This window comes from Tyto alba, unplaced genomic scaffold (genome assembly GCF_018691265.1).
Source record: "Tyto alba isolate M040663 unplaced genomic scaffold, T.alba_DEE_v4.0 Super-Scaffold_30, whole genome shotgun sequence".
Classification (NCBI taxonomy): Eukaryota; Metazoa; Chordata; class Aves; order Strigiformes; family Tytonidae; genus Tyto; species Tyto alba.
Genome location: NW_024881305.1, coordinates 1,487,750 through 1,511,963, shown reverse-complemented (window position 1 = coordinate 1,511,963; position 24,214 = coordinate 1,487,750). Strand labels below are relative to the sequence as shown.

Below are 24,214 nucleotides of genomic sequence, written 5' to 3'. Positions count from 1 at the left end.
GGTTTAGAGGGCCTTAACTGTTGGGGTAATCACTGGGTAGAGGAGTGAGGATGCGAGGAGACAGCTGGTGAGCTGAGAAAACAGACACTGCACAGCTCTAGCCCTTTGCTGGGTATTTTTAGTCCCGTGGGGCTGCCAGGCACAGACTTGCTGGAAGCAGGTTTGTTGCCAGTGAAAACGTGTTTGCTTTACTATCCCTTCCCCCCCCAAAAAATGATGCTTTCCCCACTCTTTGGGATGGAAAACAGCACAGTCACAGGCTGCCCACTTGGAGAGGCCGGTTTGCAACAATGGTGCCCGGACATGGAGCAGCTGATGGAGAGCAGAGAGGGTTTTTTTTGCCCTTGAGCTGATTATTTGCTCAGCACGACTCTATGTTGTCTCTGTCTTGACTCTAAGCAAGTCAAGCTGCCTGTAGGATGCTCGCTCCCAGGGAGCATCCTGACTTTCCCTTTTCTACCAGGGCGAGAAGCACACCCAATATTATCCACACACAAAACTGCCTGTGCACTGAGGCAAAGACAGGCTTGTGTTTATTTTCTTTGAACAGCTTCACTCTTATCTCAGCCCTGACAAGAGAAAGGAAAAAACCTCCGTGGCTCTGTCAGCAAGATCATCACCACAGCAGGCAGCTGGCAAAGAGGGTTTTAACGCACACCTTGGAGGCAACAAGCTCGCAGTGATTGATCATCCCATAAAAATGTCAGTTTGATCTTTTCCGCTCCCAGAAAATCCTTGTCAGCTGCCCAACCTGGCCTCAAAAGAGCAGCGCAGTCAGGGTGGCAGAGCCCACACCAGTACCCGTTGCCTGCAGCTCACCGGCCTGAGGACAGCTTCCTCTCTGCTGAACCGGCTGAGGACGGGGTCCCAGCACCCGGTGCTGGCCCCTTCCCAGCCAGACCCGGGAGGAAGAAGGAGGGTGATGACCTGTTTCTGTTGGTTTTTCCTTGCAGGACTTCTTTTCTCACCCTCTCCTTGTGATGCTCAGTTAAACATGATTACATGGACAGGCTGAAAAAGTGTTATCTCCTGACATTTCCAGGGAGCTCATCCCAATCACTGTTCCCGCAGATGGAGACATGTCCCAGCATAAGTCCTTCCCACCCTCATTGAAGTCAGACACCACTTTGGAGCAGCCAGGACATGTTGAGCCACTGATCCCCCCCACAACCCTAGTCTGCCCCGGGGAAGGTTAGTCCTGACCCACTTTGCTGTCAGACAGCTTGCAGATGGCAGAGCAGGAACATCCTCAACATCTCCACCAACCCACAGAGCCCACTTTCCATTTTACCCTTGGTGGGAGATGTGGAATTAGAGGCTGATAAAATGGAGATTATTCCTGTGCACAAGACAAAGAGGATGCTGAAGTGCCCTGGCTCAACAGTGGAAATTGCCATTTTAAGTGCATAGTCTAGAAATGGAAATCTTCACCCACAGCAAGTTTCAGAGGTGCCTTTGCCACATGCTCATGTGGGCCACGGGCTGAGATTTCACCTCCCAAGGCATTTCTGCCCTGAGACCACAGGAGAGATGCTGCTCATGCCGTGGTGTCTGGATGGGGCTTGTCTGCACTGGAGATGGCCAGCTGAGCTCCACGTGTACCAGTAGCAATTCGCATCCCTCTCTGCAACCCCACAGACCCCAAGGGCCCCTCTCCATCCTTCCTTTCCTCCTTCTATCCCCGTACTCGGGCGCTGACCCCCATCTATATACTCCACAGGTTTCTTACAGTTTTATGAGCCTGGACCTGAGCAGCCCTGTCTGCAAGCTCAAGCACCCTGGCTTCTCCATCCTGGGTAATTCATGGGGAAAAAAAGCTGCATTTCAATAAGAAAACCAATTGGCAGATACAGCCTCATCCCAGCATCTCTCTCGAGTCCTTACATTTACTCCCGGGATGCACTGTGGCCTCTGGGGACCTCCAGTCCCCTGAGAAGGACAAGGAAGATCCAATTTACCACGGGGCCCAGATGGTGATGGTGCCTCCGCATTCCCTAACGCAGCCCCTCGGATGGCAGGGTACCGCACAGATGGTACCCGGCTGATGCCAAGGACAGCCCATGGCCAGGACACCCAGGGATAATAAGGGAAATGAGGCATTCTGGATAGAAATAAGGTGCCAATTTTTAGCAGCAAAGGGTTAGATTCACATACTAGGGGAGAGTCACCGCTGTGGAGATCTGTGCTATGGATGTGATTGAGACCTGAGAAAAAATGTAGCCGTGCCTCCTGTCCTGTCCAGGCCTGGGAAGTCACCTGGGGTCCCCACACCTGCAGCAACGTGTCTTTTGCTCCCTAGGGGACAATGTCCAACCTGTTCCTTGCTGAAGGTGCAACCCTGGCAAGACAGGACTTTTGGGCAGCACGTCCAGGTTTTGGACCTGTCTCCGAGGTGGCAGGGAAGCAGCGGCTGCCCCTAAAGCATGGGGACAGGGGACACTGCAAGCAATAAAAACCAGCTACTCCCAGTATCTTACCTTAATGAGCATGCTTCTGCCCCACAGACTTGCTCCAAAACCAAAAAGCAATTCCCATCCTTAGCCCTTGCTTGCTCCAAGCCACTAAGCCCGAGGAGAAATCAGGAGGAAAAATGTCCAGATCTGGCTGTTTCTTTGCAGGGAGAAGTAAGTGTTAGTATTCAAGTGATATTTATAGTTCCCAGTGGGAGGGGAGGCATTACACACAACTTCCAGTGGGTATTTTCAGAAAGCCACCTGCTCCTCTCCATTGTGCAGAAACCCAATTGTTCTGCAACAAAAAGCTCGTCAGACCATGAGCCGAAATCTCTGCCGGGTCCTCCGGCACGGATACGGGGCGCAGAGTGCAGAGGACGGTGAACACACCTAACAGGGGTTGGCACCTAAACTCAGTCACGTGCACCAATTTACAGGACCATGTCATCCCTTGGAGAGTGTTGTATCGGCTGTGTTATGGTTCCTGACTCAGTTTCCCTGATGGAAAATGGGCTACGTGTCCTCAGCTGACCCCAGAGAAAGGTGCAATCTCAGTTTATTGCAAGGAGGAACCTGGCATGGGAAGGGACTGTTGGGGTAAAGACACACCAACACGCAAACCTCCTGCCTTTGCACTTTGGGTTGAGCTGACAAGACGTGAATGAGCCTTGGCGGGGCTCCAAGCTGGATGATCCCTCTGACAAGTGGGATTCCAAAGCCTGGCCAAGAAACTCAGCAAGCCCAGGCTCACCTTCAAACTTCATTTCTGGGTTTGCAACAGCCAAAAACATGACCGAGGGGAGAGAGGACGACATGTCTGAAGTTGCTGTTAAACCCATGAGGACCCCAGTGTGGCCAGGAGCTCACGTGGGAGACCAGCAAGCGTGCAGGTGAAACAAGGGAATATGGTCACTGTAACCAGCCCATGAGCTGGATTTCACCCTGCTGCAGACCTGCCCCAGCAGGCAGAAGGGGTTACCCCAAACCCTTAGAAATGTAAATCAAATCCCGCAAATCCTGTCACCACAGTCCCACTGCAGTCACCTGCACCGATAATGTTTTGTAGCAGATTTCCACAAAAACCTGGCAGCATCACTGAAATGACAGGACTGCTGGCAATGCTGGAGAAATACTGATTCCTTCAATGGGTGAGTGGTTGGGAAACTACTTTGTGCTGCGAACTGGACCCCCTGGAAGGGAAGAGAAGGATGTGCCTGATGCATGACACAGCTCACATCCCTCTTCTGGGATGTGGTCTGCACTTAGATCCATCCACAGAGACAAGGAGGGGCATTAACAACAACCAACCTGGCACAAAAAAGCCACAATTCTGGTTACAATAATTTCCTTTTTCAATAGCTGGTCTGCTCACTGTCCCTGTGCACGCACGTGGCTGTTTCATCCTTTTTTTCTATAACTTTGCAACCAAACCCTACATCCTTTGCTCTGTTAGGACAAAGCTTTTGACTTGTGCTTCATTCGAGGTTAGTTTAAAGAAGCTGCAGAGGGAAATGCAATCGCCATGGCTCTTCTAGAAGCAGCGTGTTGAGGTAAACCAGCCCCTAGATGAATCTGCAAGTGAAGGTGAGCACTGGGTTCCCAGCAATCAGGTTGGTTTCCAGCCCAAGGTGGATGCAGAGAAGGAACGAGGCACAGAGAAGCAGTCTACAACCATGGGGTGAAAATCATGCACTTGTCAGAGGTGGCATCACTGCAGATGTCCCCTCACATTTGGGAAAGCGAGGCTTTGTGCCTCAGTTTCCCCACTAGCAGGGTATAACTTCACCATCATTGCTGAGACTCAGAGGGATGGCTGGTGATTTTCCATGATTTCACTTGAGGTTTTGCCATGGGTACGTCCCTCCCACCCCCATGACACTTTTGATGAGGAGTTATTTCATCTGGGAGCCTGACGGCCCAGAGCCGGGGGCCCTCCTCCTCGCTGCCAAACCAGCCCCTGCCCTGCTTTAGTCACACACTATGAGCACTTGCTGGTGCTAATTTATTCGGCGACGGGGGAAGAGTCACCAACACGAAAGGGGGCTGCTGAAACCAAGCCCTGCAGAAAGATGCAGAGGTGCCTCTTCACCCACCCAGGCCCTGGTACCCACGCTGCAGCACGCAGCTCGGGCTTCTGCACCTAGCCCAGGGCACATGGGAGGCTGCTGCTTGCAATGAAACCCCCTGGCAAACACCATGTGCATCCTAACGCAGAGGTCGCTTGCCCTAAGCAGCTTGCACACCTTGTCTGCCCAAATTCCAGGGTTTCCACTGTGTTGCCCAGCTCACTCACATCTCTTCTACACCCAGGACCGTGCACCCTAAGCACAGCCCTCTGTGCAACAACCCTCAGCAATAATAATCACTCCCACACATCTGCTGCACATCTGCCCATCTCCCATTGTAAAATTTGGCCACCAACTCCATGAACAGTGGAAAGGGAAAAATGGCTCAGTGAGCTCCCCGGGGTCCAGAGCAACACCCCACTCCCTGCCCTACTCAGACACATCTTAAGCATTTTGCCACTGTCACTACACTGGACCACAAATTTTAAGTGGTGTTGAGGAGGAGCAGAGGGAGGCAATCTGGAGAGCCAGAAGAGGCAGACTGGGTTTTAATATGAAATTTGGGAAGTATTAGAGAGTATTCAAAGCCACAGAGGACAGACCAGGGAAAAGCCTAGGGCTGCTGGCTCCAGTTTGGACTATGGCAGACTTGGAAACATGTCCCTGCATCACATGCGAGGAGATTTCACAGCCAACACTATCTGAAAGGGAAAAGCAATGGTCCTGGAGCACAACCCACACCATGGGGTGGCCTGCAGAGCTCAGCAATTCACCATCAACCCCTTTAGCACACAAGCAGAGACCTGCACCCCAAGCCTTCCTCGTGCCCCCACCTGCAGACAAGTCAGGGGCTCCCCAGATGCATCAGGACATTGCTTTCCTCCATCCCCCTGAAACACGGGGCATTTTATTCCTACCTATTCAAGAAGAGCAGTGATATCTTGGCTTGGGCATTGGGTGACCCCAACCAGCGGCAACTCGGATGGTTTTGGTAACTCAAGAGGTGTGGGAGGATTCACCCTTGTATTCATTCCTTCTGCTTTCCCTTCCTTGTGCCAAGTAACTTTAGCAAGTTATTTAATCCCTTTGCTGATGGCACAGCTAATTACTAACCAGTTTTTGCCCAGCTGCTGGCATGCCTTGGTGGGGAGTGAGATACCAGTGTGATTCTCAGCTCTGTGCAGTCAGGCTCTGAGGATGACTGCGCCAGATCCAGTACCAGGAGAGCTCTGCAAGATCTGCGGGAAAAAAACCCCAGAGATACTCCATGGATCCCCACCCCTACTGGGACACGTGGCTAGATGGGAACTCAGAGCTGTGGTTGCTCAGCTCCATGTAGGACAAGGCAGAATCATGGGGTTAAATCTCCACCTGGTTGAAACCTTCTCTTCCTTCTGAGCATCCTCATGCCAGGAATAACCACAACCTTCCCTGGACGAGTCATGGTCCTTTGGCATCTTGGCTGTCCCCCCATATGGTTTGTAAGGGGTGGATGAAGCCAACAGAGAAGCGCAGAAAACAGGACTGGTCCCAGTAAGGAGCAGGCAGAGATGGAGACAAACTGCAGCATGGCCCCCACCCACCCCCAGCCCAGGCTAGAATAACCCTGCTGCTGCTCCCACGGCGCTGGTGCCCGCGTGGGCCCAGGCAGCCTGGTCTCAGCTCCCAGCATCTCATCCCTGCGGCTCATGGCAAGTGACAGGAGATGGCATGGCATGGCAGAAGCAGCCATGAGGGGACATCTGAGGCCAGTGACTTTTAAAAGGGAGCCGGGGGCAAGGCACAGACATTAGAGCCCTGTCTGCTTCTGTCTACCCTGCATCGAGCAAGTCCACATCTTCAACCCAAACTCTGCATTATGCAAAACGAGCCCACAGATGAAGCTCACCCCACACAGTCTCCAGCCACAGCAGCAGGAAATCGCCAAGTGCCAGCCTCCAGACAGCACTGCAGGAAAGCTTCTCCTGCATTTATTTTGCACTTTTAGCCTTGTTTCATGTAAGAAGGAGTTTTTGGTGGTTACTCTGCCCCTGCACATCCCCAAACACCGTGAAACAGAGGACCATGTTTCCAGCTCACTGCACCAGGAAGGCAGATGTCCTGGAGATGCTGTGCTTTGAGAACTGAGTTGAGAAGGAAAATCCAAGTCATTCCCCTTTAGGAGAATGCTAGAATTAGTTTAACCCATCAGAGAAACCACAGAGAGCACCTCAAAAATACCCTACCATGGAAAAAACTCCCATCTGGAGCTCATTGCTCCTACAGTTCACAAGGAAGATATAAGGGATATGTAAGTCCAGTTCCCTCCAGAGATCCCAAGTACTGGAAAAGATCAGGAAGAATAAATCAAGCTTTTTGTGAATGTCACAAGCTGCATTGCACCCTGCAGGGAGCTTTGAGCCGAGCCCCTGAGGGCTTCACCCAGCTCCACCAGCCCCTTCCCTCCCCTGTCTCTTCATTAATTAGCATCCCCGCACCCCAGCCAGTGACCCCCATGGCTTATGGGACAGAAAGGCCACCTCCCGCAGCCCAGGCTAAGGAACTGAGGGAACTAACACAAAATTGCTCCAGAAAGCATGAGAAGTGTTGTGGTTTGCAGTGGGGTGGCAGCTCTTCTGTGTGTCAGCAGAGCTCTCACTTGAGCATTTATCGTCACAAAAAGCAGCACTGGGCATTAGTTCAGCTCAATTTCCAACTCGTCCCCTCTTAAAATGTCAGCTCTGTGGAGCTAAGCTAATGCAGTGAGCTCTGTGTCCTTGCTGGCAGCACCCAGTACACCCCGGGCAAAGCCCCATGCCCGGCACTGAGGGCCCCAGAAGCTTGTGCCCTTGTCCCCAGTGTGCCTCCTGCAAGGTCCCACGGCCATGCCCAGCTCACCCAAGAAGACTACAGAGGTGGTGGCCCCAACCATGTCATCATCGAGCCTGGCCTGTGTTTCCATCCATCACCCTCAAAGGGTGTTCAAGAAGCATCCACCCCCTTAACACCCATCGGCACAAAGCCCCTTGACACAGCACTTTGCAACACGCCCCCCTACTCCAGCGCTTCGAGAAACTCCTGCACACACTGAGCTGTGGCAAGTGGCCCCGTGGCCAAACACCGGCCCCAGGGATGATCCCCTGAACCACCCCAGGAGGAGATGAGAGCAGGATTTGGCCAATCCATGTGAGACAGCACCAGGAGAGGGGGGAATTGCATTCGTAGCTTAGCAGGCTTTTATAGATATCAAATGTAGGTAATTACATTGGTGCCTGACTGGCTGAAAGAGCCGAAGGTGTGGTGGTTTCCACCCTGGTCCCTCTGAGCAGTGCTCCTGTGGGTACTCAAAAACGTGGTGGCCAGGAAACCTTAAAATCCCTGGAGGGGGAATGAAGGGAAGGGGATGACCCAATGCATTGGCAACACATCTGCTGCCTGAGATGACAATGCTGTGCTCACTCTCTGTTAAAAGCAAGCAGCATATTAAAGCTCACAGGCCAACAGGATGCACACAGGGTTGGGAGTCCCTCTCCACACACAACTCAAGCACAGCAGCCGAGCCAACATTTTCTAGAAGGTTCAGTGACTGTTTTCACAGACAGCTTTAAATTTCTGGCTTCTTTATGACACAGTTTTGGACCCTGGGTATCCTACACTGCCCTGCTCCTGCAGACGTTAGAGCAAGCAGAACCCAGCTCCACCAGCACTGGCTTAGGGATGGTTCAGCCCAAAGCAGCCTGTCCCCGAGATGCACCACGTCACTGTCGCAGTTCCAGCACTGTGCTGCTGCAATGCTGCAGTCCCTCCAGGGCAATGTAGGGGAAAAAAAAAAATAACATGTGTCAGGAGTTGGTGGGATGCTCACTCGAGCAGAAGTGGCTCCATGCCCGGCTTCCCATGCCATGCCTTCCTCCCCCCTTCCCAAGCTCAGATGCTGCCTGCAGCCACCAGCCCACCTGAGGCGACCTTTACCTGCTGTGCCGATACGGGGGCATTCGTGGAGCAATGCTCAGGACATTCACACCTGATAGACAAGAGCTCCCTGACCTCGTCTCCACTAGGTAAATGCACAAATTTACCTTAACCAATTTTGGAAGGGGCCTGCTGCAAGCCTTTCCCTGCTGAAATACAATGATTCAAGGCCAGCTTGTCTGAAGCCATGCTTGCTGCTGGGTTTCACCTTGCTACCACCCACATTAGGACCTTCAGTCTATGCAGACAAAGCAGCAACACCTCCTTGATGCAGAAATCCGCCCAGTGCAGGAACTCAAAAGGACTGAATTTACCCTGGACCCAGCATCCTGAAAATGGGAGGTGAGATTTTGATGCATCGCACTTTGCCAAGGGCTTGGCCCTGCTGAAGGATGTGGTGGACTTTGGGCTTGACTAGCCTCAGGCAGAGCATTCATGGGCACCTCTGGGTATGCATGTTAACACCCACCCTGTAGATCTGCAGATCTGCCATTGTCATGGCATAGCATGAAGTGCCATCCAAAGATCCTTTCTGCCCTCCAACATCACAATCACACCTGCCAGTCACCGTGTTTCAGCTCAGCAGAGCCACTTCCACCTACCTGGATCTGCTTGGAGCTTACCCCTCAGGATAACTCAAGGGCTGGGTTCATATCCAGCAATACACTGCATCCCTACCAGTGGTGCAGCACACAAAACCTCTCCCAAGGTGTTCCCGCCTCAGATGTGGAGTCAACCTGAACAAGACTCATCTCTCCCTACAGCCAAAGCTGCCTTCCTCCCAGGCACTGGGTCCCTGTGGCACCTTTGTAGGTCCAAATCCTTCCACCCATTGAGCAGGCATAGACATGATCCCACCTTTCTCCGAGATCTCAAGAGATTTCCAAAGAGCATTGGCCAAGCCTGAGGGCTGAAAGAAGATAAAGACCAAATCTTCCAGAGATATGGAGGAATCTAGTTCCCAAGAACTGAATACCCTCCCAGACTGGGTGTCAATGTCTCCTCTGCCCTTTGCAAAGTGTATGGCCATCCTCTAGCTGTGTCTGCTCTGGGGAACATGGGACAGGACAAGACAAGAGGGTTTCTGGGTCAGTCTTGGTCTCGTGAGTGGGAACAGATGGGTTTTCTGGTGGGATTGATGTTCTGAAAAGCAATTACACATGAAGACATCCCCAACAGACTATGCTGTGCTCTGGCCCAGAGCCCAAGTCATCCTGGGTTTGGATTTTAATTAGCCCCGTTCTGGTATCTGTTCTCTACTTCCCTCCAGATAATGATTTAATTATTACAGACATGTCTTCAAATTAGCAGCTTCCTCAGTGGATTATTCAGCTGGGATCTCCTCAATTACAGAGCCCATCTCACCGCCATCAAAAGAGAGGCTGAAGAGAACAAAGGAAAACCGAAACCCTTCCTGGAGAGAGAAACCACACAAGCACCCAGCTCCTGAGCAGGAGTCACTGCTAAGCCCTTCTTCTACCTTTATCCATGTCTCAGAAACCTAGCTCCAAAATACACCCCAAACATCTGCATCATCCATGACCATGGTGGCATCCAGACTGGTCTCGTCTTCCCACCACCAAGCCTTCTTACCCAGCAGACCACAAGTAGGTGGAGAGGCCAAGCAAGGTGAAAGGGATGCACCATGAGCTGGGACACAGAGCCACTGCTGTGTGTCCCCTCTAATGGGATCACATGTTTTGGGGACCCCCTAGGAGAAGGGAGCCCATGGAGACCTGGTGAGGACCCCGCTCATTGCTAGGCTACAAGGGCCCTTGTGCTCTCTGCAAGGTTAGTGCCACCCAGCAAGCCCCCACGTCAGGGGAAGGACCATGAGAGAGGGAAGGCAGGTGCCTGGTGGGACCAGACATCAGCTTGGCTCCCGATGGCAAGCCCAGTCTTCTCCGGCAGTGGGACTAGGCAGGGGCCATGCTGAGGTTCAGCAAGGCTCCAGGCCTGCAGAACAAGAGCTGAAGAGACAACAGCAGAACGAGTCGCTGAAAAGAAATACCAGACGTACATGCAAAGTGAAGGACATGGCACAGTGAGGGTGAAACCTTCAGAGTGCAGCTCTACAACACGATTTGGCGCCAACGAACAGAAACTCACCTGCAGAAAAGCAAAGTCCCTGGCTAAATTGCCAAGCAGAGAGGTTGCTCCACCACTGCAAGACCTGGGCAGAGCATCTCCACGCTGCAGGGCTTCAGCAAACCCTCCTTCCCCAGGCTGGCACAATCTCTCTCCCCAAGCTAGGCTGTGAAAGGATAAGACATGTTCATAAGGTACCCCATCCTTCGTTGCAAATGGCAGTGAGCTCCAAGGACACACCAGGAAGCACTGTGGTCCTTTTCCACTGTTGCACTTGAACTACAAACTCCACAATGTGCTTCTCCCAGGACCCCTAACATTTCCCTTGCTACAATCCCCACGTTACTACCAGGGAATCATATTTTGCAGCAGCCACTGGAAAAGCTCTACCGCCTCTCCCTGCTGTATCACGGACAGCAGAGGAAAATCTCCGCTGGCTCCTCTTGTCACTGCAGTTCACACTCCAACAGATTAGCTTAAACCAGCTGCAGCTCCTGCTGCTGCAGGAAGAGCCCTCGAGCACAGCCACGCGCGAGTCTGCGGCAGAAACCACAGCCCAGGTTTCTGGAAACCCAGGCTAACACCCCATTTGCGAGGCTAGCACAAGTCCCCTCCTCTGGCTCCCTTCCTGAACACAAGAAAAGCAGCTGGGCAGCAAAAATAGCCAGGCAATGCAGCCTGTTATCCCAGCTAAGGGTCTTGGGGATACAGCCCTGGCTCCCCTCGTGTTCACGGTGGGATTCGCAGCCCTGTTCTCTGGGCGATGGGCCCCAGCCTGCTGCACAACCACCAGACCCTTGCCTTCTGGGGCATCACCTGGCTCTGTCCTCCCTGCCAGCCATCACAAGCCCCTGAGCATTTTGAGCTCTCCACCCCCTCAGATTTACTAAGGGAGGCCGATACATTTGAGAGCAAGTGGGGAGAGAGAAAAGGCCATGATGACACAAGCCCTTTAGTTTCATTTCCTTAAGAAACTGGGCTAAAGAAGATGGGAGTGGAAGCAACACACAAGAGAAAGAGAGAATTTTTATTAACCTGATCAAACCTCCTGGAATATGATAACAGAGGCAATAACAGACATCTCCCCTCTGGCTGAGGACAAAGAAAGGCTTCCTAGGTGTGAAAAAGATGAAGAAAATTGAAGCAGAAGAAAGGAAATGAGTCAAAACCAGCTGAAAAGTCAGATGTTATTAAAAAGCCTTCACCTAGATAGAAGTACTGACTGATGGTAACAGGGATATGATGGGGGGAAGTCAAACAGCTGGAGAACAAGCAGGATGAGGACCAAGCACCTGAGAATGGCTCCGCTCGCCCTCAGAAGCCACCCTGGTGACTACAGTGGTGAGATGACTTCTGGAGGTGTGCCTGGGGTAACCTGCGAAAAATTTGGGGTGTTGAGAGGCCATGCTGTCAAGGAAGGCAAGAGCAGTTGTAGGAGACAGCAGGCCCAGGGTAGCCTCACCCCGCCGCAGACCAGCGGGTCCCCGAGGAGCCGTGGTTGAATGCTTCTGTATTTTGAAGCATCCTTTACAAAGGCCCTCATCCTGCTCTCCTGCCACTCCCCAGCCACAGTGTTGCTGTACAATGTCACAGGGTCCCTGCTCTGACTGCCTGAGGAGAGGAGCATGGGTGCTACCTTGCTTTCTCAGAGTACTTGCTGCACCATCAGCATGGCCGGGAACCCAGCTGCCAGAATCCTGAGCGAAAAAGCAGATTGAGCAATCCCTTCGGCATCCTCGTGAGCATAACCCTGTGAGGGGACACCCATGCCCCTCACCCCCCCAGGGACCATCCCACCTTCAGAGGTGCTGAGCCACAGCCACCAGTTGTAGCTGGCAGCAGCCGGTGACCATGTTAAGCAAGCGTGGCCAGTGGCGGCCGGGGAGAGGAGTGTCTGGGCTGTATCAGTGTCATGAAGCAGCGTGGTGGCTCCTGCTCCAGAGCAAAGGCAGCTCCATCCCAGCCTGGGAGCTGAAGTCCCACTGCTCCTGCTCTTCCAATGCTGACACAAAGCCCCTTTCCTGCTCTCAGTGCAAAGACGAGCTGGTCGTCCCCAGCCAATCTGCCACAATTGCAGCAGTGTGAATTTTGCAGGCAGGAGCGACTCAGATTCCTCACAGCAGCCTCCCCTCTTGGCATCTCTCTCCACTGCTTCCCCAGCTGTCTGTGAACTGCATTTGCAGATAACATCACTCTGAACCCAGCAGAGATCCCAACGTGCATGTACCCCCACACACGTGCTGAGCCTTGCTTTGGCTCCACACTAATGTGCACACAGGATGGCCAGAGCTGCTCTGATTCTGACAATATTCGCTTTTTGGAAAAAAACAAGAAGCAAGAGCCAAACTGCATGCATCTCCTTGCCAGAGCAAGGTCAAGGCCAGCAAGGAGCTGGGAGCTGTGGCTGTGCAGAGGCTGGACTGTTCTGAACCCAGGAAGACACGGAGGCAATAAAGCCACCACAGCGGCCACCCATCGCCTTCTCCTTAGCAGCATCCTCCCACCACCACCAGTCAGGACTAGCTCTCTCCAGCCAACCTGCTCTGGTTATTGGTGTTATTAGCGCCTGTCCTGTGGCCATGAGTCCTCACAGATTTACAAAAGCTTTGGGTACCACCAAGTGCACTTGCCAGCTGCCTCACAGTGGATCAGCCTTGATCCACGCCAGCTGGGGTGGAGAGGAGCAAAAGGAGTCCAGCTGCCCCAGAGACTGCCTACCCTGGGTGCTCATAAGCAGCTCCCGGTCCTTTGGGGATAAGTCCTGCAAAACGTCACACTTTCGGTAGAACAGACTCAGGCAAACCTCCAGCTCACCAGCAACTATGCAGTCACCCTCCTTGTGTACACTCCTGCACGGAAGGAAAGAGGGGGAAAAAAGCTCAAGGTGAAGGCAGCAGCATAGGCAGATCCTTCTGCTTCCTTCTCTGCCACAAGTTTTGGGCATTTTGAGGCATACCAGGTCAGCCCACGTGGCGCCAAGAGTCCTTGGAAGGAGAAAGTCCAGGCACTGAGTGATGGAGGACCTGCCACATCTTGGCCTGACAGACCAGGGTGGCTCTTCCTGATGGGCACAACACTCATCCCCACCCCGGGGCAGTGGCAGCACCTCCCTGGCATCTCCGGTGGTTGGATTTCCTCCTGCTTGCAGTGGAGAGAGGAGGAAACCAAGCGGCCAGTGTCTGACAGCTATGCAGGGTTGGTAGCTGGTTTCCTTGCTTTTTCAGCCTCCAAAATATACTTTTTTTTTTTTCTGCAAGACTGAGGGAATTATCAATGATTGCACCCATGGCTTAACCATATTGCAGCAGGGTGTAGGACTCCTAGCTACCAGTCAACCCCATCAGCTGTGTGTGCCTCGAGCCTGTGCTCACCCACTGCTCCAGGCTGCATTTACAGCTCAGAAACAAACTCCACCAGCAGCAGTAAGGGTTTATCACAGGGAGATGGAGAGAGGAAAATCCAAATATCTTCAATCTACAATCTTCTAAAGAAACATATCCATTTAGAGCACCGCTCATGTTTTATAGCCTCAGCACCTCTCAGCTATGCTGAACTTCAGTTGGCACACCCATCACTGCTCCAAAATCCCCCAGTCCGTGCCACAAAGCCACTAAGCTAGTTTGCTACTTCACCCTGAGATCACAGCATGTGACATTAGCCCTTGGCTTCATTTGTAGACCAAGTGGTGAGCTCTCCCTGCCTTGCCAGCAAGCCAATAAGGTCAAGTGGCTGAAATCTGCTGGAGGAAAAAGCCTGCTTGTTTCGGAGTTACACACCAGTCTGCCCAGTGCCCTGTATGAAATGAGAACACCAGCTATGCCCTCTGCATTCACCCATTAAAGAGAGACCCAGCTGCTCAAACCAAAGCAGCCAGTTCCCTTCCCTGTAGTCCACACCTCAAAGCCAGATATGTAAATGTAAATTATATATTGACTGCAAAGAGGATGGAATAGACATCTGGGACACACACACGGAGGGTTAACAGGGTTGAAGTGCAGTACACCGTGTTTTTGACAGCCCCTTAAGCACGCAGTGATTTGGACACAGCATTCTCGTGGGTGATGCTGGCCAGACAGGCCCATTCACCTCCGCTCTCCTCGCCGCAGGGACAGCTCAAGGGTTTAGAGGGCTCCAGTGATGGGTTGTAAGGGATTTTGGAAGTGCCTTTCCCACGCCCTGTCCTGAGTTGGGAACAGCCCTTGCTGGCCACTGCCAGCACACATGGCCAGCCCTCCCCCTGGAAGGCCACCAGCCACTATGGCATTTTCTCTGGTGAGGGTCCATCTCTTTAGTGAAAGCTAGAGTTTTGGGGATATTTTGCTTGATGCCACATCGGGGATGAGTTTCCTCTCCTGGACCCTGCTTCCCTGAACACTGTTGCACCCCTGATTCACACAGCTCACAGCACAGAGAGTGAAAGTAATAAATGTTCATTTACCCCAAAGATCGACACAGCCGCTGCATTACTTAGAGACCAGATCTTGAGAGCAGAATTTCACCCTTTGTAGAGTAACAGATGTCCTGCACTGAGCCATGCAGCAATATTTAAATAAAAAACGGTGGCTGTACAATAGCCAAGTCATTTGAGAATTAAAGCGCTGGTATTTTTAGGCAGCAGGAATACGTGTGGGAGAGATCTCAAAGTGCAGGCTGATGCCATTTGCTGCAGGGCAGTTAGAATTAGATTTATTGACGACGTGTGATTTGAAAGCGACACCGGCACTCATGAAGAGCCATGCAGTGATCAGCAATGCTGGGGCTTATTTCAGCTTCATTTTAAGAGGCAGAATTTCTTTATATACGTGTAAACACAAAGGACACACAGAAGGAAAGCCATTTCTGCTTGCAGAGATGCTCTGATTGCCATCTCCAAAAATGGCCACTGCAAAAGTCTTGTAACTAAATTAACTAGAAGCAGATGATCAAAAGGGAGAAAAAAATGCTCTTTTTTTAATATGGCAGCCTCAAAGTGTTGGCAATAGTTGAGTGATTATCATCCATGTTTTGATGCTGGGGAGGAGGAAAGAGAAGTCTTCTCTCTTCATCAAACACTAGATGCTCTCTGGGTGGCACATCTGGAGATCAGACAAAAAAAGAGCAGCAAAACAAACCCTTTCCGGATCTGAACTCAAAGGAAAGACAGCTCAGCTCAGAAGAGATGAGCCTTCTGGCTCCAATTAAACACTTAATGGGTTAAAATGAGTTAAGCCATATTATTCCGCATATGGTGACTGAAGACCCCAAGCCCCTGGAAGGGTTTGGGGAGGTGCCTCTCCAAGGGATGGTGACAGTGACCTTAGACACCCTGTTCCATCCCCTGTGTCCCAACAAAGCTCATGGGCACCTGTGTCCAGGTGCTGCAGTGCTGGCGAGCAGTGAGGACAGCAGCATTTAGCGGGCAGATGGGAATCTCCAGGACTTCCACCCAGCTGCTCTCTAGCCCAGCCAGGTTTTCCAAGTGGCAAAGCAGCAGCCAACATTTGGTTTGTTCAACGCCTCCACGGGTCCTTCAGGGGCTTGGGTCCACAGCTCCTCTGCCCCCACAAAGCCTCCTGCAATCCCCCCCAGCCCGCCTCGGCCCAAATGCCCTGTTTATTTTTGCCATGCGGCCTCAGCCCTGCCTGCCTCCTCGCTGCAGATGTGGGGATTGGGTCTGCCTTCGCCCATGCCAGCAGTTCATCCACAGTTGGACATCACCACCGCTGATGCCCCCCAGCAACTATGAGGGTGACACGGGGACAGGATCTCTGCTGCAACCAGTACCTCTGCAGGGGGATGCAGCAGACAGTGATGCCATCCTCAGCCAGGGTGGGAAACACATTACCGGCACAATGGGATGGCAAAAGCACTGGCAGTGTCACATCCCAGTGATGCCCACCCCAGCTGACCCCCACTAACCCTGGCCAGAAATCAGCTGTGGTGACACCGGGAAGCTGCACAGAAACAATCTCTTGTGCAGACACATGAGAAAAGCAGGATCTGGCTGTGCCACCCTCACACTTCCATTCCCACCACCCCTTCCTGAGAGTGGGGAGCTCAGCTTCACAGCATGCCAGGGAAAGCAAACACAGGGAGAAAATACTCAGCAGCACCACAGCTACCTCATCCTGCAGAGAAACTGGTTAAGACACCGCAATGCTTCCCAAGCTTCAAAACGATGCCATGCCCAAACAAGCCTTGAAACGCTGCCCTGCACTCCGCAAACCCAGGCAGACCCACAGTCTAGCTGGGTGCCCCCACAGATGGAGCAGCAATTTCAAGGCACAGTGCTTTCCACCGCCCCAAGGACAAGGGGCTCCCCTAAGGGTGAAGCATAGGAGGATGCAGAGCCTGTATCCCCTGGCTGTGGGGCTCTGGCCTGATTTGAGCTCTCTCAGTGGGCTCGCAGGACAGTGAGACGTCGAGGTGCTTTACAAGAGCTCGTTCCCCAAAATGAGAATGTCAGCTTGCAACCTTGCCTGGAGAAATCACACTCGCACAAGGTACTTGCGTGTTATGTGGGACAGTTTGGAACCAGAATAACTTCATCTCCTGGCTGATCAGTGTGTGAATAAATCAGCCACAGCCAAAAATAACCTCTGGACCTTTTTTGACTCCTTCCTGCAAAACAGTTTGGGGGGGATGCTAGAAAGAGGCCAAGATCTAGTTAGTACAGCTGCCAGGCACTGAATTACAGGGCAGATTAACTGGATTATGGAGGCTGTAAACTTTGTACAATCCCATCTTTCCTCTCACTGTCTGCAGCCCCTGCCACCATGAATTTCTGCATGGGGATTAGTGGTAGGCACCACCACCAAGCCTATTTAATTCACGACTCAGAGCCTGAAATCAGGTTTATGACACCAGTGTTAATGCCACAGCAAGGCTATAAACACCATTCCTGATTCTGCAAGCCAGAAAGGCCAGGCTTTGGCAGGAGAGGATGGGTTTGAGGAGGCACCGCACTAAAGAGACTCCAGGAAAGGTAAGTGTTGGGTTGGCAGCGCAGCCAAACATCCCCCTTTCCCCAGGCTCCAGCCATCCAAAGCGCAGCACGGCTCCTACCTCTTGGCTATCAAACCCCCCAGGGCTCCACGCTGCCGCCAGCCCTGCAGCAGCGCGTTTATTCTGTCCCAGCACATTAGCCGCATCACAAACGATGCTAGCTGGGGAGGTAAAACCCATCTGTAATTATGGAGAAAATTCATTTCTACCAACGAAGGCTGGAAACAAGAGCTCTAAATCAATGCGCCTGGTGGTTGGGCAGCAATTTCAGGAGAAGGTCCCTTCCCCTGTTGTGCCATTCTGCCCTGGGGATGGATGCTCTCCCCTCTGAGAGGCTGGATGGAGAGCCCAGGAGGGAAGAGCATCCTTCCCTGCTGCACAACCCCGCGGCACAGCGCTCGCTATTTAAAGAAATCAGCCGTACGCTGTCAACATCTCATGTCCCCGCGGAGGAGCTGGGCCCGTGCCCTGGCGTTTCCTGGTGTGCCATTGCCTCCACGACCTGCCGGCACGCAGCGGCAAGGGCTCGGCACAGCTGATGCTGGCTCGGAGGCTGCAGGGGAGAGAGGCATCACGCAGCAAAAAACCCTGGGAACTGCCCTCTCCTGGAAATCAGTTGCAACAGACAGGAGGATGGGGGAAATGAGTTCTCATCTGCCACTTGTTTTTTTCTTTTTTTTTTCTTTTTTTTTTTTTTTTTTAAATGCAATTAAAGGCAGCCACCCAGCCGGTACCTCCTCATGCTTGCTAAGAGAAGCGTGGCAGAAACTGAAAACCGGGAGCTGAAAAAAAATAATCTGCATTTCAGATAAATTCCATCCTTGTCAGTCCTGCAGGATTACAGCACTGGAGATAGCATCCTGTGAGCTGATTTAAAACACCAAGGTGGAAATTCAAGAAAGGAAGGGCAACTTGGAGGACACAGGGTCAGTCCTCTCCTGGCCAGTGACTTTTGGCCCTGTCTTTTGGAGAAGGTTTGGTGCCCAGCTCCAAGATCTCCCCACCTCCCTGCTGTGGGATGGAAATCGCTGCACTGAGGCTGGGGGCAGGCAGGGCTGCTTCATGCACAGCTTTGCACAAAAATAAGAGACATGAACACGCGTTTCATTCCTTAGGGTATCCTCACCGTGCAAATTAAACAGAGGGCTTTACGATGTCCCCACATGGTTTTTAACCTGCCTGACCACAGTGCAAACAGAAGTAAAATCCAATTATATCAGCACAACATTTTTAGCAAAGAGCCTTGAATCATTTTTCACTACTTCTGCTCCAGATGGGCCCAAATGCAGACCTGTCCCCCAACACTGCAGTTGTTTCATGTGATATTTTCCCTTCCTCCCTCCCAAATGCCAACTTGTGTGAGCACACCCACACGTGCAGCCACCTCCAAGCCTTTTGGCATTGCTTGTTCTCAGAGAAGCCCTTTAAGCGCTGAAAAATCCCAACCACATCCCTCAGGAGCCTGGCCAGGGCTTGGACCTACCTGGGGAGCCCACACCAGAGCCCGTCAAGCTCCGTTAACCCCACTCTTGGTGCTTGGTATTTCACAGAAAGCATCTGTAATTGCATTTAGCACCTCTGGGAAGAAAAGCTGGGCAATGGATCCAACATCCTTCCCCTCCAGTTAATAGCCCGGAGACCTCTCATCTCACTTTTGGGAGCCATCTGGGAAACCTCAGACTCACCAAAGCATTCTTTAGGAGGAGATTAATTATAAAATAAGGTTTCAACGTTTGCTGAAGAATCCGGTATCTTTCTGCTTTGCTGGAAAACATGAAAGGGCACTGCCCTAGCAGTGGACACTCATACCAAAGTCACTCCCTGTCCCCAGAGAGCGGAGACCTCCAGAAGCATTTCCAGTTGGGTCCCGGTTTGGGTTCAGCACCCTCTGAGGCTTCAGAGCTGCGTCCCTGTAACTTCAGTGCAAACTCCCACCTCCAACATGGTGCCAGGCTCTTTCCCAGCACAGACTCCTGGCTGCAACCTCCCCACCCAGCACACCGGGACCCCATCACTGCCTTGTCCCTGTCCCAATCCCCCTGCACCCCAGCGGGAGCTGCCTGAAAGGGCAAGGCTTGCAAAAAGGGCCCTCAAAAGTTGCAAACATGGAGGTTTTCAGGGTGGTTTTTACTCATGACACCTTCTGAGACAACTGAGACAGGCACAAACCCAACTCTCCAGCAGGTTCAATCCCCCAGCATCCGCACTTCAACTGCTGGCAAGCACCAAGGCACAGCTGAACTGAGCACCAGTGCAGAGTAAGACCCGCTCACCCTCGTCACAAAGCCAGAAAGCTGCACAGAGACAGACGAGTCATTTAATCCCACATCTGCCAAGCCACAGCTGAGCTGGCTGTCCTGGAAAGCCAGATCCGTCCATCAGTCCCACCGCTGGTGTCTCAGAAGCCTGCCAGTTGCGGGCTTCCCCCTACCCTCCAGACAGTGATATAGGTCCCAGATAACCTCTGGTCTGTCTCCTGGAAAAGAGATGCGGGAGGAGCAACCACCAAAGCTGGGAAGTCAGCCATGCACCTGAGCACCTTGGGGTGCCAGGGAGGACAGCACCAGAGACCTGTGCTGGTGGGTCCCTGACAAATCTCCAGGGAAGTCCCCAATGATCAGTCTTGCTTCCCAACCAGCACCATCCTGAGACTCAGGGAGCAGCACATTGTGGCATCCCCAAGAGCACAGATACCCGAGACTCCCAGATCACCAGAGCTACAAAGGCATCAACTTTCCCTCTCCTCTAAACCTGGGCAGCACCGCAACCAAGAAACTCCCAAAGCACACAGGCACATTCATCCAGGTACCAAACTCCAGCTCACACTTTGCCTCTGTACCAGCTCCTTCTTGTGAAGTGGCACAGTGGTGTCAAATGCACCAGGAGAACCTCATTCCAGCATATGAGCAGATGGTGGCAAACAAGCTTAAATGAATACTTTGCCAACCCTGACTTGGCCAAAACCAGGATGTTCCCAGAAGGTTTTGGACAGCTTTAACAAAACCCAGCTTCCTAAGCCAATTGCTGTTATAATGATGTAATTTAGGGGATAAACAAGCCCTTAAAGACTGGTGTTATTCAGGAGAAAATCATGGTGTCTGGAGGCAGCTTGCCATGGCCGTGATGAGAAGGCACCAGCCGACAGAGGATGGGAACCAGTGTGAACACAGCTGGAGCTAGCCGAGCTGGCCAGACGCTCACCGGGCTGGTCCAGCCCCAAGCGCAGTGAGCACCTGCCCAGTGCTGACATCCAGGCTGGACCAGCTTGGTGAGCATCTGCCAAGTTCCAAGCTGGACCAGCTTAGTGGACATTTACCTGGTGCTGAGCTCTGGGCTGAACCAGCCCCACAAGCATCTGTCTTGGGAGCATCCCCATGAGTTGGTCCAGCCCAGAGGTCAGTGCCAGGCAGATGCTCGCTGAGGCTGATACAGCCCAGAGCTCAGCACTGGGTGGATGCTCACAGGGTGGATGCTCGAGGGCTGGAGACAGTACTAAGGGAGGCAGGAGGATACAGAGCTGGGAAATCAGAGGAGCAGAAAGCCAGGATAGGACCAGTCTCACCAGGATGCCTGCCCTCCTCCTCAGCGTAAGGTGGAAGCATCAGGAGGAGGAACGGTGCAAAGGGACAGTTTGGGACCATACTGTGGGCTACCAGGGGCAAACAGCAGCTGAAAATCAAAGAATCCCCATCCCCACTCCTGGGTTACATGAATCACTGCTGCCCCCCACCCACTCCAACCATGCAGCCTCCGGGGGAGTGGATGTGCCCACCCCTTCACCCCTCCTGCCTCCACACCCAAGGGGGATGGGGTAGCACATCGCCCTGGCTCAGCCCGCTGGCCTGGGGCCAGTGGAGTGGGGGGGTGAGCAACCCCCTGGCTCAGATGTCCTGGCCTGAGGGTAATGTCGGGGGACAGCAAATCCCCCCACAACCCAGATGGGGGGGGGAGGATGACAGCCCCCCCAGCTCAGACTCAACCCAAGGGAAACGGGGGAGCTCAGCACCCCCCCTGACTCGGACACCCCTTCCAAGGGGTAACAGGGTGGGAGACAAAGCACCTCCGGACTGAGGCACCCCCTCCCTGGGGGCTGAGCATCCCCAGCCCAGCCTCATCCCGGGGGCAATGGGGAGCAAAGCCCCACCGACCCAGCCCCACGGGAGGATCAGAACATCCCCTTGAGGGGTAAGAGAGCATCCCCGTTGGGAGACAAAAAGGGTAGAGCCCCCCGCGCCCAGCCGCAGCGCGGGGGGGGACTGGGCAGAATGGGAGGCTGAGCATCCCCTGCCCGACCCCAGGGGAGGGCCGTGGGGGTCAGAGCATCCTCCGCCCGGCTCCACGGGGGCGAAGCATCTCCCGTGGGCAGCGTGGGGCCGCCGGGCCCCGCCCGCACTCACCGACCGCCGAAGTCGCTGGAAGCCGCCGCCGCCGCCGCCGCCGCCACCGCCTCCCGCTCCCCGCCCCACCCCGCCCACTGCGTCACCGTCCCCGCCTGGTCACGCCCCAACAGGCCACGCCCCCCATTGGCCACGCCCCGCAGAGGGAGTAGGGGGTCGGGAGGGGTCAGAGCAGGAGCGCAGAAACCTCCTTGGGGGACAATGCAGGAATCCCCCTGGGAGGGGCACAGAACACTCTTGGGGGACAGGAACCCCCCTGGGGTTTCGCAGCCCCCGTGGGGGCAGGACTGTCCCGGGGTCCAGCCCCAGAGGGAGGGAGGCAGGAGCAGACCCGGGCTGTGGGGCAGCCAAGCCCTGGGTGCTCCATCCCCCCCGGGCTGTGGAGGCCCCCGCCGTGTGGGGAGCAAAGATGGAGCCAGGGCGTGAGCCCCACACTCTGTTATGTCCCTCCTCCTCACTCTGCCGAGGAGCAGCTCTGAGCTGGGGGGGGATGGGGAGCGTCGCCCCTCTTAATTTTGGTGGCAGTGGATGTGCGAGGCTGCACCATCGCCCTTAGCTCCCTCCCTGGGGAGAGTCTCTCGGACCCTAAAATGGGGTTTGAGACAGAGGATGTCCATGAACTGCAGTGGGAGCAGCCGAAGGCCTAACCTGCCCCAGCACCCTGCCCAGCACAGGGAGGTGTCATTAGCAAATAAGCAATTAATTTGGGTCCCTGAAACCAGGAGATGCTGCTCTTACCCTTGCACAGCCAGCAGCATCCTCAGGCAGCCCTTGCCAAGGAGCCCTTCTTGGTGATGCAGCTGGGACTGAGTGGGACCATGGGCATCATCAATGAGCAGCACCAGCTCCTTCATCTCACCAGGTTTTATCAGGGGCATGGAGCTCATTCCTCGGTGCTTTTGCTGGAGGACTTCAGGGAGGTCTCAGGTAAATACCCCCAACCTGCTGGAGGAGCAAGTGTGATGGCTACGAATGCCAGACAGTCTTGGAAAAAAAATGCCTTCATGTTTTGTCACATCCTGGTAAAATTTCATCTGTTTTCCACGTGCCAGAGTTTTCCAAGCCTCTATTTTTTAAAAAATAATACTGTGATAATGTTCTCAAATAATGATGATGAATAGCATAGTCCAAGGAAAACATTTTCAAGTATCGAAGAGGTGGGTAAAGCCATCAGCACCAGGATCTGGTTGTATTAACTGCCATTCCCCTTAATTCATATCAATTGTTTTAAAAACAGATGAATTAGAAATAGCATTTCTGTCAAAAAATGGCCTTTCCTATCTGGGATGATCAAAAGACTTCTCAATCATCAAATATGTTCTTTGCTGATAAAATGCTCTTTATGTATTTTAAGAAATGCGGAGAGGAAGATATATGGTCAGGAATGTAAGTTATATACACCATTAGATCCTGTCCATGCATGGAAAGCAGAAGAAATGTGGACTTCTCTGTACCCCATCCATTACCTCACCCCTGAAAGGAGCAAGAGCTGAAGCCACAGCCCTGAGAGCATCTTGCTGGGGCCCTGGCCTGTCAAGAGCCGAATCAACTCCTGTGGTCTTGTAGTAAAGGAGCACAGGTGGAAAATGCAGCACGCTGGGGGCTGTTTGGTGCCTGTTGAGGGAGGGAGAGTGGGACAGGGTTTGTGCTCTTCTGCTGTTGCATAAAACCCACAGTAGGGAGTGGGACCCCACCAACCTCCCAGTTTGGACACCCCCAGGACTTGTTGGGACTCCCAATCACTTTCTGCTCTTGGCAGCACCCAAATCCCCATTTCAGCATGGCACAAGCGTTCAGGGGGACACAGACCCCGAAATCACTGTCAGACTCTGGGCTGCTGCTCCTGCTTTCCCTCTGCGGATCCTTGTTTAAGCTATTCCTCCCCCATGAGGTGGCATCACTTCTTTGACAAGCACTGATCACCCAGTTTATCCCCCAAAAGAAGCAGTAAATACAGTTTACAGCTGGCAACCACCCATCACCACACTCGCAGGGGAGGTGTTGCCCACCATGAAGGCGTGGGGGGGGGCACCGGGAAGCCAGTGGTGCAGGCTGCGCTCCCAGGCACCGGTCGGCAGTTGTCTGCAGGGTGGCAGGAGGGGGTTCAGCCAGGGGCACCCCAGGGTGGTGGGAGACACCCGAGCCAGGGGCTCGAGGCAAACTGGCGGGGAGCAGGAGGGAGGTCATGCAGGCATTGGCGCTGGGAAAGTGCTCCAGGGGCCTGTGGGCACAGGAGTTGTTACTGCGAGGGGCAATTCCCTCAGAGCCCTTCATT

General features: G+C 53.3%; 1 protein-coding gene across 9 annotated transcripts in view; it reads right to left on the bottom strand.

The window, feature by feature from the left end:
- Positions 1-22,697, bottom strand: part of PPFIA4 (PTPRF interacting protein alpha 4) — a 59,149-nt gene extending 36,452 nt beyond the window's left edge. For 7 of the 9 annotated variants that reach the window (XM_033001931.2, XM_033001934.2, XM_033001936.2 and 4 more), the window contains exon 1: positions 21,940-21,989. The gene's annotated coding sequence lies outside the window, so the exon portion shown is untranslated. Of the gene's footprint in view, positions 1-10,579; positions 10,600-21,939; positions 21,990-22,677 lie in introns of those variants that run through there. The other 2 variants (XM_033001932.2, XM_033001933.2) reach the window with 2 other exon arrangements.
- Between the last annotated feature and the right edge of the window lie 1,517 nt (positions 22,698-24,214).